Source organism: Cyanistes caeruleus, chromosome 12 (assembly GCF_971803275.1).
Source record: "Cyanistes caeruleus chromosome 12, bCyaCae1.hap1.1, whole genome shotgun sequence".
NCBI classification, from domain to species: Eukaryota; Metazoa; Chordata; class Aves; order Passeriformes; family Paridae; genus Cyanistes; species Cyanistes caeruleus.
This window is the reverse complement of record NC_141712.1, coordinates 4788650-4801146: the sequence shown is the minus strand read 5'-3', so window position 1 is coordinate 4801146 and position 12497 is coordinate 4788650. Positions and strand designations below refer to the sequence as shown.

Here is a 12497-nt window from a genome sequence, read left to right as displayed (position 1 = left end):
GCTTCAAGTAATTCAATTTTGAAGAAGGTCTTAATAATATATGCAGTAGCATTTTACCCATAGCAGCAGGAATATTGATCTCACACCATTAAGGTTTGCAGCATTTTTAAAACCCATTACCTCTGTGCACATTAGCTCTCACTGGCAGAAAGGGCATCACATTTGCTGTTAACTTCTGGCAGACATCAACACAAAAAGGTGATTCCACCTGCTGGAGTGTCTGCCTGACTGCCTGATAATGTCAATCAATAAGCAAAATCACTTTCTTACAGTTCTCATAAAACAAGACGTCTGCCACACACACAAATACAGAAGTTGTATTTCTGTACTTAAAATATTAATGAGCCTTAAAATACTTACTCTTACGTTTGCTAACACATACCTCATAAATATCAGTAGATGCTTTATAAAGCATAAAAGGGAGTGGATCAGTGTAACAGGGGCTGGATAACACCAGAACAGATTTAAAACACTGATGGGCAGCGTGTACAGCAGGTCAGCACAGACACCACTGAATCATAAAAGAAAGACCTGTCAGCTTTCAGATAAAGCTGGCACTTGATGATGATAAATTATTTACCAAGTGCTCTTGTTGAACCATTAGGAAAATCCTTTCTTCTTCCTCCACCAAGCATTCAAGAGTACACCACATGCTCATTTTAAAACAACACAGTGAAAGAAAGCACACTTTTAGAACAACAACAATGGAAGTGAGTGTGAGGATATCAGCTAGGAACTACCCTTTGTTACAAATCTGAAAGTGTTTGGGTTTTCATCAGCAGTATCAAAATTGCCCAGAATAATGCACCACCCTGTGAAAGTGTATTATCAGGTTGGCAAGAGGACTGGGTTGGTGAAAAACTATTAAGAATGCACATGTAAAAAAAATAAATAAAGGTATTGTGGCACCTCTGGTATCAATGATTTTCCTCTGATTCTTAGAATTTCCTAGGAATGGCAGAAGAAAAACAGCTCTGCCTTAGACCCAGGCAAAATTATTCCATCCTAATAATCATCTAGTCAGTATTTCTTTTTTATACCATGGAGTTTTATGCCCTGACAACCCATTCTGTAGGAGCCTCCTGCCACCCTCCCAGCTTGCTGTGAGGTCTGAGCTGTGCATACAATAACCTAAAGGCTTTAGATCCCCCAAGAAATTCAGCTGCACTCAGCTTGCCTGGGTTTACAGCTGAAACCCAGACAATTCGACTGTGAAACAACTTGTTTTTAGGTCCACAACACATCTCTAGCAGCAACCATGGCCCCCAGAGGATTCTGGACATGCTAAATCCAATCCCCTTATCTCAAGTTGGTATTAACAAAAATATTTAATCACAATGCTAGATAGGATTTGCAAAAATATAGGAGATTATTGTGAAAGCGAATTAGCAATTTGTTATGCATCAAAGGCATAAAAAAACCCTACCAAAAAATCCTCCTAACACACCTCAAAAAACACAGCAGTAAACTTTCAATCTACTCCAAGGCACTAAAAACTGAAATATCTTGAAAGCAAAGAGATATATAATGTACCTTTAGTGCATTGATACTACAGCAACCCCCTGCATTGTTTCCACCTGCTCATATATTTGTTTACAATTGGGTGCTGATAAATCAATAATCCACAAACATCCAAAGACACACACAATACCTTTAATTTTCAAAAATAACTCAAAATTTAAAATAACTCAGTGATTTCATACATCCTATGTTTATACTTCTAAACACTCCATTCTTATATTAAACCAGGCAAGCCTTCAGTTTCACCAACCAGCTTCCCAAGAAAACCTATAAATCCCCCAAAAAATGCAAATAAAAAAGAAAAGCAAAACAAAAAAAAAAAACACCAAACAAATAAACACACACAAAACTAATCAAAAGAAACCCCAAACAACCAAAACCAAACCAAACAAACAAAAAAACAAACCCCAAGCCAAAACCACAGAGACATCTTCAGATGGGGCACACCTCTTATGCCACTGAACCTGTGGAAATTTACATCAATATGAGATTTTTCTCTGAAAAACTGGATTGCTATAGTATCTACATGCAGGTTGTTGTCTGGACTCTAAACACTCAAATATGCACGTTATTTACACTGTTTTTTTAAAATAAATAATCCAGTTTAAAAAACACAGCCAGTCTAAAATAATTCAGTCTAAAAAAATACAGCCTAAAGTGTAAATTTTAATTATTAAAATAATATTATCCTTATTTACTCTGAACTATGATGCCATGTCAGGAAGAGGGAAAGGTTTAAATATCTGCTTGTTGACCTTGTCTGGGTAATTTGCCACAATAAATAACAATGATCAGGATTCCTGTATAGAGTAAACTAAAGAAAGGCTTGAGATTACTTTAGTCCCTTGAAAATAGACTTATTAAAATAAATATGGATGTCCATCAACATGTTGTTAACAACCTACTTAAAAGGAGCAATATTTGCAAGCTGATTTTACCTATTTAGCAAGTTCCAGACAGGACTTTTGTTCCCAGGAGTTTTCAGCACACTAAGTTCTACCTAGGGCATAATGACCCTAGAAAATGCTTTCAGATAATTGTCAAGGGCCTGACATGTTTTGTAATGCCAGAATTCACAGAAAAAAATGCATTTTTCACCCTACACCCACCAAGACTTGGCAGCACCACGTAACAGTGACAACCTTACCCAAAATAGACTTTTTTTAAAATAGCAGAGTTACTGATCACCTGTCAGTAAAGTTCTTGACTGTGTTCTGCTGCAGGTACACCCTGGGAAAGATGGACCAGTCGAATTCATCAGCCCATACTGCAGCACTCATCTGAGCAATACAAGGTCTTCAAAGAAAATTTAAAAAAGAAAACAAAAAAAAACCTCCACAAGAGAAAAAAAGAAGCCCCACAAGGACCATTTTTTAAAAATTCAGTCATAACCAAGTTCCTTATTGAAGGAATATATATAGTATAGATATAAGATGATCTTACTTTTCACCCATTATATTCATAGGAAAAAACATGTGCTATTTCTGGTGCTCAGTCTAACCACAATGAAAAAAGGTATGTTCTTCCACAAATGGAGTTACAGAAGCTCAGGCCTTAACAGAAAACCTGATCCAAAGTCTTCTAAATGTTGATGAATGTTTCTGAAGGCCTCAATGGCCTTTTTGTCATGGCAGCCCATAATTAGTATCACCTTCTAGGAAAAAGATTTAGGCTTCCAGACACGGTTAAGTACAAAAATCAAAGCTGACTTTCACCAAAGGGATTACCTGCTTCCATCCCCTCTGAGGTCAAAGACATTTCCAGTTTTAACAACGAGGTACTCTGGTTATCTAGTTCATTAAATGCCCGGGAGATTTATTTTTTTCTTAAATAATTAACATACCTGCAGTTTGATATGATTCTAGCATCTAATTTACACGGTAAGATGTTTGTGTTTGGAATTTCTGAATTGCTTCTGCGTGAGAGGTAGGCTTTGATAAGTTTTTAATTAAACTGATAATATCACTTTAAAAGCTAAAACACCTAGAGTATAAAGGACACAAGTAATAACAGATTTTATAAGGCTTAGCAGCTTTATAAAGCTTGCTTGCTTTGTGAAAGAAACTGCTTTTGTGAAAATGTGTGTTTGCCATCTGATTGCTTCTGAAGAATATTTAAAGAAGGTTAGACACCTCTGGCTTTAAGAAGTATTGTGTATTACCATTCCAATAATACAGTTTTGTTCTGTATTTCAAAGTGGGAGGGTTGTAAACCTTTCCTACTGAATTAAATAGCTCTGCATTTCATGCTCTCTGCTCTTTTCAGAGAGCGAGCTTTGCCTCTGTCTTAAATTCTATGCTGTAAAGTGACATTTCTACTTAATTACACTGTACTTGCACTTTAACTACTACAATTATTTAGAAAATATTGCTAACATCCTAAGAGGGGGCCACCTTTTAAACAGGTGAGTTCCAGTCTGGCTCACAAACACCAAAATGAGGCACTACATCATCTGGGGAATGTTTTACATGCAGCTGAGGAAGGAAGAAGAGAGCAAAGCAGCTTTCAAAGACACAGCAAACCTTTAACTGGGGATCACGTATCTCCAGCATTCTGAGCTGCTGAACACCTCAGGCAAAATGACCAAATAAACACAGAGGTTAAAAACTGGAAGGACTCAGACAAGTCAACCTACCTGGAAATCTACTGAATCGAAGAGAATCATTTCCTATACGGGAATGGATATCAACTGAAGTCAGTAAAATCCATGAATCGAGCCTTCAGCTGCCACACTGGTGATTTTTGAGAATTCCATCAATTTCTCTTCACTGAAGACAATATAGAAAACATCAGGTGATGTAAAAGACAGATCCATCAAAAGGCACCTGCTGAACATTTTGCCCAAAGTTTCCACATCTTCACCTTTTTGAGGTGGAAGTAGATTCTTATCAGATACACTCAGTGCTGGGCTGTTATTCCAACAGAATTGATGTTTCCAAAGACAAATATCAGAGAGGAGTAGCAGGAGACACAGGGGCAGAGCCAGAGATCTGCTCTAAACCCAGTCCCAGCTCTGCATGGCTTAGCACACATGGCCCACTGGCATCACCATGACTTTATACAAGGACAAAGTGCAAAATTCTTTGGCAAGCCATAGCACAGGAAAGGTAAATACTGCAATTCAGCCCTTGCTTGGATAAAATACTCAAGGCAGAATTCCAGTGTTCGCTTAAAGCGTGATTTAAACACTGCAAGGCTTGGGTTTTGGTTTTGTTGGGGTTTTTTATTTATTTTCCCTCAGATACTTCTTATTTTATAGCAAATTACCACTACCATTGCACATCAGAGAAAGTAGCCTATGACTGAACAACAGAGAATTTTATAAGTAAACAAAGTAATTTATTTTCAGTACTGTCATTACCTAAGACGCAATAAATTAATAGATTAAAAACCATGAAATAATAATTAAAACTGATTTCTGACATACCACAACACATACATTTATATTTTTCAAAAAAAATAAAAATCTTTCTGCAGTATGAATGTACTTATTCTGATCTTAAACACAAAAAAAAGTCACAAAAGCAAAAGATGAAGTCCAAATACTAAACAGTTTTACAGGAACAGATTCAGTGCATTTTAGTCTGAGTTACACAAACTCTCATGAGGAAAAATAGTGTAACATGACTATTAAGTGGGAGAGTATGAAAAACATCCTTGCACATATTTTCTTGCTCCACATCAAAACAGAAATTAAACCTTTTTTAGTTTCTTTTGAGGAACAAATTTAACAGATAACAGCTCTGGAGTCAAATCTCTTGCTGTGCACTTGAGCACCGAGGCTGCCATCCAGCAGGGATCCTACCTATGGAATATTTTCTGTAAAGCTCAGGCAAACTCAGCAATCTCTCTCCACTTGTATTTAGCTTTGAACCCCCCTGTTTCCATTTCAGACTCTGAGGCCTTATGTGCTCTAAAATTCACCTTCCTTTACCAGCTGGGCCAATAAAAGTTATTGCAAACCTTGGTCTCCTCTAATTCCTTACACCTCCATGCCAAGAGCAACCTTCCATCCTATACAAGCCTTCAGAAATATTTCAAAATATTTCTCTGAAAGAATCAGTTTCACTCATCAGTTCATTACCAGTAAGCAGAAGGCAAAATATTTGGTAGTTTTCTTTCTCTAGCACAGAAATAGGGAGAGTCTCAGGAATTCTGATGTGGATGAACACCAAATAGGGGTAGAGGATACACACAGGAGGCACCCACAACTTTTCATGGAAGAAGAAGAAGAAAAGTCAGCTTGGCTGGAGTTTGTTTGCATTGTCCTTAGATTGGTTTGTTTTGGTTTCTATTTTCAGGAGGCTCCTAAGGATTCAAACACCTTTTCCATGTTGCATAAAGCCCTTTCCTAAATCACTCAGTTGTGCCAATAATCCATAGCCACAGATGGTACCAGGAGCAGTGCAGTCAGAACTCTCAGCTCTTTTCCTGGGTCTTTCTTTCCCTACCAGCAGTGATTTTTCAATATACAGCCCCACAGAGAGCACAACACACTCAGACAACCAACATTTGTGTCCAAACTACATATTTATAACATTCACAGTGTACTGATCATTACATTCTTAGCAGCATCAAACAACATTTAAAAATGACCTTATTAATGTATGATATTTCAATTCAATTTTTTAATCAGTTTTATGCATAATGAATCCTTACTGTTCAGTAAATTATTACCTGAATGATTTATTTACAGGCAACAAAAAAAAATTGTGACTGTCTAATAGCTGTTTGTAAGGCTGTGGAGCTTTTTTCATCTTTCAGTGTAGAAAACACTCATGGACAGCATCACAAATTTAAGGAAAGATATTTTAGCCTAGTTTCATACAGAAATAAGGCTTAAAAAAACCCCAGCCACCTCATTTTCCTCTTCCTCCCAATAACTCCTTAATCTACAGGCCAGTTTCTTTTCTTTTTATTTATTTTTTTTGAGATGTCTGTCTCAAATAAATGACACTTTACATTTCAGAGAAAATAGAATAGGCTGACAAATTATTAAAACCCTTCTTAAGGGACAAAAGGATACAGGGAAATCTACCTAAGAAAGTCCACAAGAAAGGCTCCTATATGAAGATGCTCATGATTAAGTATCTTGCCATTCTGTAAGATAAACCCTCACAAATTTTCCAGTATTGGTGTTTGCAGGTTTAAGTTCGAGTGCTCCTACCTTCATTACAAGAATGAGGCAATGTAAGTGCAGAGTATGTTAAAAATCATGATAATTTTGATATGTAGGTAGACTTAGGGTTATAAAAACATGCGTTTAGTGGCAAGTAGAGCCTGAAAAAAGGACACATTAACACTGTTAATACTTCAGAAGTAAGTTTTGGAGGTGCTTAGGATTTAGATTTCAATAAAATCCCTTTTTTTATTTATTGTTCTCTAATATTGGGAAATTAGGTACACTTTCATCCTTTATAAGCATTAGCAACAATCAGCTAGTGCAAACCTAAATCTGGATGAAATGACTTTATCACAGGAGCTCCAGAACCCACCTTGGGGACACATTCAGCGACATTCAGCTGTCCATCAAGTTAATTCTAGATATGGCAATAATATTGCTCAGTCACCACTAATTTATGACAATTTAATTCCTCAAACACAAGCCTTATACAGTCTGTAGGTACCCAGGACATCAATCACTCCTCTCATGCCAGACCTGAAGGATCACTCTGCTTGAAAAGAAAATCCTACTTTTTCCCTCTGAATAAAAATAAAAGGTGGAGGGAAAAGCCCAAGAAAACATCAGAGTGAAAGAGAAGAGCTGTCCCATTCCAGCCTCCAAAAATTCCAGTGATTCCTTTGCAGAAAGCTCTCTAATCATTGTAGTGAAATTTAATCATCTGTAAGACCCAGCTTGTCAGAAATCTATTGAACAAAGTTGAAAGTAAGAACCTGCCTCCATAATCCAGGCTGCATTAGGCCTGTGCTGAGTCCCAGAGGGGATAATTAGGTTTGCAAGTGTAATAATCCACTGTAATAGAACAGCCTTTGTTCTCACCAAGCAAGCCTTGTTCCAGTTCCCCATCTGAGAAACAGGAATTTCTGATGTCAATAATCAATTGACCCAAAGAAAATATCCTGAATTTCAAGAACTTCAGAGATTCTGAAAGAAAAAGTTCTCCTCCCCTTGCACTGCACCAAATACTGGTATTTGGGAAGAATAGATACAATTGGCTCTTTGAACCCCAATGATTAATGCATCACACAACTAATTACAGATATAAAGTACAGATCACACAAGCTCTCCTTACGGAATACATAAACAGAACAGGGCTGAATCTGCTGTAACTTTTATTCTCAACGATGTGTAAATCCTAATTTTCAGCTCTCAGCTGTCAAAAACTGAACAAGTGGCTAGACATTTATAAGAATTTGTACCTCACAGTCTCAAGCCCCTCTCTCAGATACCTTCCAGCAATGAGCCTAAAAAACAAAAACTTGGATGATACAAAAGCCACTCCACAGTAGGAAGGACAGCAAAGCTTCAAGACCAGTTTCATCAAATATTAAAGTAACTGTGACTGCACTCTTTTTTCAGTATTAAATGAATATGAATATTTCCTTACCTCCTGCATCCCTCCAGGCTGGGCTCCACTTGCTGCCTTGGAGCTGCTCATTTGAAGACTCCCTCAGCTGCACTTGTTCCTGACCCTCTGGATGCAGCTGGGCTGTCCCTGGCTGGGCTGGCTGGGTTTGCCTCACTCATGACCACTCCAGTGGCACCATCCCCACCACACCTGCAGCCCCTCTGACCTTCCCTTGGCTCAGAGTGCCTGCACAGCAGCTCCCTGGGCAGCTGATTCTGCTTCCCTCCAGAAGCTTTCCATCAGCAGTCACTCCAAACCAAAAGAGCCCAACACAGAGCAAAAGGAGTGTTAAGCATAACCCAAATGTTTCTGTCAAACCTGTTCAGTTTACAAAAAAACCCCACATTTTCTTATAAAAAAAAAAAAAGGCAGAATTTTACTGCTGCTTACAACACCTTACAAAAGGATTCCATGTAAGAGCAAACCCTTTAACCTATATAGGCTCAGCCCAGCCACTCCCTGTGCCATAGAAGACAGGAATCCATTAAACAGAAGAAATTTATGTTTTCTTTTCTCAAAGCACCCACTGTGCATCCTCTCTTTGACCCCCCATCTGTCCCTTCCCTTCAGGAGAGAAGCACAGTGTAGCACAGCAAATGCCAGTCTTTGGAGCATGGTTCCTTCAGCAGCTCCCAGGGTGAGATGGGTCACGTTTCCCCAGGTGGAGCAGTGCCTGGGCCATGCTTTGGAATCATTCTTCATGCCAAAGGTGCCAAGGCTGATGGAAATTAAACCCCTGAGCTCAGCCTGGAGTCAGGGCACCAGGAAAGGCAGCTTGGAGCAGCTTTTTTATGCTGAGGATGCTGCTGCAGACCATAAACCCAGATTATTCCCAATTCAGACATACCCTGAAAGTATCCTGGTAATAACAGAGGCTACAACTAACATTGTCCCTTTCATCTCCTGCTCTTTCTAAATTTGATGTAAATCCAATCTTACTCAAAGAGCATTGCTCTGATTAATTCCATATTTTGAGTATTGAGCCAACATGAAAAAGAACCTTGTTCTGGTGCTTGACTACAACAGGATTTGATTTATTTTTCTAATATATAATAATTCCTCTCTTTCCAACCCCCCCCCAAAAAAACATAACAAAACCCAACCAAACAAAAGCAAACAAACCCAAAACATGAAACATTCCTTACCTTCCATAAAATCAGCTTCATCTAGGGCTGAAGCACTACATTGGTTTCACCTGTGAAATGTGAATAAGGTATATACAGAGCAGTTAATATCTGGGACATGTATCTCAGAGGGAAAAAATAATAAAATAAAAAAGAAAAAGCAGGATTTTATCGGAAGTTGGAAGCAAACCAAAGTTTACAACTGATTCTCTAAAAAGGGATAGGCCTCACTTCCCCAGCATAAAAAATAAATATACTGGGAGTTACACAGCACTGAAATATTTAATGCTGTTGAATTGAAACGAGAAAGATACTGCTTTAAAGTATTTCATCTTCCATAATAATTTTTCTTTTTACTCTATTTTAAAAAGAAAGAACTACTTCAATGTTGTAATAAGCAGAATATATTTTTGATACAAAACAAAGAGCCTTTGTTTCAATCATTTTTTTACAAGAGGTTCAAGAATTGCAAATTTCCTTTTTAACGAGTAATAAAAAAATAGGGGTTGCCATGGATATGAAACAACTATATATTCCTCCCTACCCCCTCCAGCTAAAACACAAGTATTTCAGATTACATTTGTAAGTGTTTCAAAATAAAAACACAGACTCAATGTGCGTTAACCACGTAATTGCTCTGTAAGTGTTCACTAACAAGAAGGAAAAGTCCAAATATCTTGGTTCCACCACTTGGTGATTACTTAAACATCCCCAGAAAGCTGAGAGGCTGCTTGTAGGTATAGTCAAGGAGCCTTTTCCTCCACTGCTGGACAAGACCTGAGCTCCAAGGGGGTCAGTTTTGGCCAAGCTCTGCATTCCTTAAATTGCTATCTGTAACATTACCTAAAATAAGAAAGAATCTGTTATCCTTTGGAAGTAAGGAGGGAGCAGGAAGGAGTAGAACTCCTTAGTTCTACTTTCATAACTGTAGGAAGTTATGAAAACCATCTTGAATATTGAAGATATTGATTTATTTATTTTTATTTCTTTTTTGCTGTGACCCCTCAATCTGTGGTTTCATCAGTTTGCTTTGCTTTAAATTAAGCTGACAGCACAGCACTGAAAATGAGGCATTGAAAGGGGTAAAACTTTGACCCCTCAAATCTCAAATAAGGATGAAAATCTATGTGCTTGGTAGAATCAAATATGGAAATTTTGGTATGGGCAGCATTTTAATTACAAAATTATTGTCTAGGAGGAACATCTCAATGTGTAAAAGCCTGTTTAGATCCTAAGGTTTTTATCAGAATTTTTAATTGAGAAAAAAGTCACACAGATATTAATATTCCAATGGCATCTCCTAACCAAGAAAGGAGAAAATATCCAGTCCACATAAAACACAGCACTTCCAAAGGAAAACTTACCTTTTGTCCCTCAACACAGACAGAACCAAGAGCCCACTTTGGTAGCTGCTTCATAAACCTTTTGTCCTGTCTGGTCTGCCAGTCTCAATCCCAAAAGCAGAGAACCATCCAAACTGGAAGCATTTTAACTTCTATAATTGAAACTTGCTGAAGTCAAACCCAAATAGAGGTAATTTCTTGGAGAGAACAACATCAGAAAACTTTAGTGAGAGGTGACTATGTCTTTCCCTGAGGTAGATTTCATCCTGCTGAAAGATCCAGCAGCAACAACAAATGGCCAATTCTATCCAAGATTTAAAGCTTTTACTTGAATCCATGAGGAAAAATAGTCCAGAGGAGGATAAAGAGAGAAGCCAGCTGAAAATCAGCAGCTGTTAGGGTTAAATTACAGACCACTTCAGGGGATTGTAACTACTCGACCTCTAAGAGAAACTTAGAGGGATTTCCAAGGCATCATTCCAAGTTTATATTTGCCCATTAGACACGGGCTCAACAGGCTGTGAAGAAGGGGAGGCTGCCCAGCTGCTTTTTCCATTGGAACAGCAAGAGGGGTGATAAAAGATCAGTTCAGCACTGGGTAGAAACGTGGAACTGATGAAACCTGAGGGATTTCAACCCTCAAGCGAAAGGGATGATTTTTGTCCCACGTGCCGGCGCAGGAGATGTTCCTGGTGCTGCTCAGGGCTGAGGAAATGTCTTGGCTGCTCCTCAATGCTCCGAGGAGCAGAGAGCTGCCCTGAGCTGGCTCAGCCTGCAGCCAGCCAGGACAGCACATTTGTGTCCCTGTTTGTGTCACTGGGCAAACACACACAGCTCGGGGGTCACCCTGGCAGGTCCCCTCCTGCCACGTCCCTGCGCTGCAGCAGCTCAGAGCCACAGAAAAGGGCTCAGTGCAGAGCCAGAAAAAGAGATTCCTTTCCACAGGTAGACTTTTCCTGAAAATTAGCAGGGCTTAAGCAATACTAATAGATAGGTAATTGTGTAGTTACAATGAAATCAACTAATTAAAGGGAAGCCAAATGGGAAATATCCAGTGCTCTCTTTTGGCAGGCAACACAGAAGAAAAAATTTCCCAATGCTTATCTGTATCCCTAAGCCATTTATATCTCTAATTCCAGACCTTTTCTCTGTCAGAGTTAAGGATTAAAATCTCTTATGAAAACAGTGTTAACAGGAGAAAAGCAAACAGGAAAGCTTAGTTCTGAGGTGGTAGTTATTTTCTGAAATTTCAGTCTGGAAAGCCTTATCCTCCCATCCTGATAAAACTTGATCTTTACGGTTCCTCAGCATTTGGTGGTTTATGGCAAAGACAAAGTTTGAAAAAAAAAAGTGAAATCAGTTACCAAATTAGAATAAATTTCTTTCTAATTGCTTTTTATGATGTTAGTTTTCTAAAACAAGTATGAAGGAGTAAATTCTGTCCAATCCTCAGGCTTGTTATCAAACTTTGAATGAATTGAGGTTTCACAAGCCCTTAAGGACTACAGAAGACAAAAAAAAAACCCATTAAATTTATCTTATATTTTTGCTATTTAGACAGTATTTGGGACAAGAATGGTGACATTCTACTTCCATAGGAAAAGAGAAATTGTTTTAGTCTCTGGGCTATGGACCCTACTTTATTTTCAGTGGTGGGAAGGACGAAGCCAAGGCAGAAGAGGTGAGAAAGAAAAGAAGTAAAGACAATTGCTCAGTAAGTTCACTCACCTTTATGAACTGCTGTCATTTTCATGAAAACGTATTGTAACTTTTTTTGTTACACAACAAACCTGAAGTGTGATATTTTTCATCCCTTGTATGAAGGGAAAAGGGAACGATCACTGTTTTAACCTGGAGACTCTTCAGCAGAACAAACCAGCCCTAGGATAATAATAGGATGAAACAATAATAAGGAAAAA

General features: G+C 38.3%; 1 long non-coding RNA gene across 2 annotated transcripts in view; it reads right to left on the bottom strand.

Moving 5' to 3' along the window:
- The window catches only part of LOC111934685 (uncharacterized), a 41283-nt gene extending 33020 nt beyond the window's left edge, over nt 1–8263 (bottom strand). For both annotated transcript variants that reach the window (XR_015275469.1, XR_002867379.2), the window contains exons 1-2: nt 8091–8263; nt 4157–4289 (exon numbers count right to left, since the gene is read on the bottom strand). This is a non-coding gene — a long non-coding RNA (uncharacterized LOC111934685). The remainder of the gene's footprint in view (nt 1–4156; nt 4290–8090) is intronic.
- Nucleotides 8264–12497: the final 4234 nt, after the last annotated feature.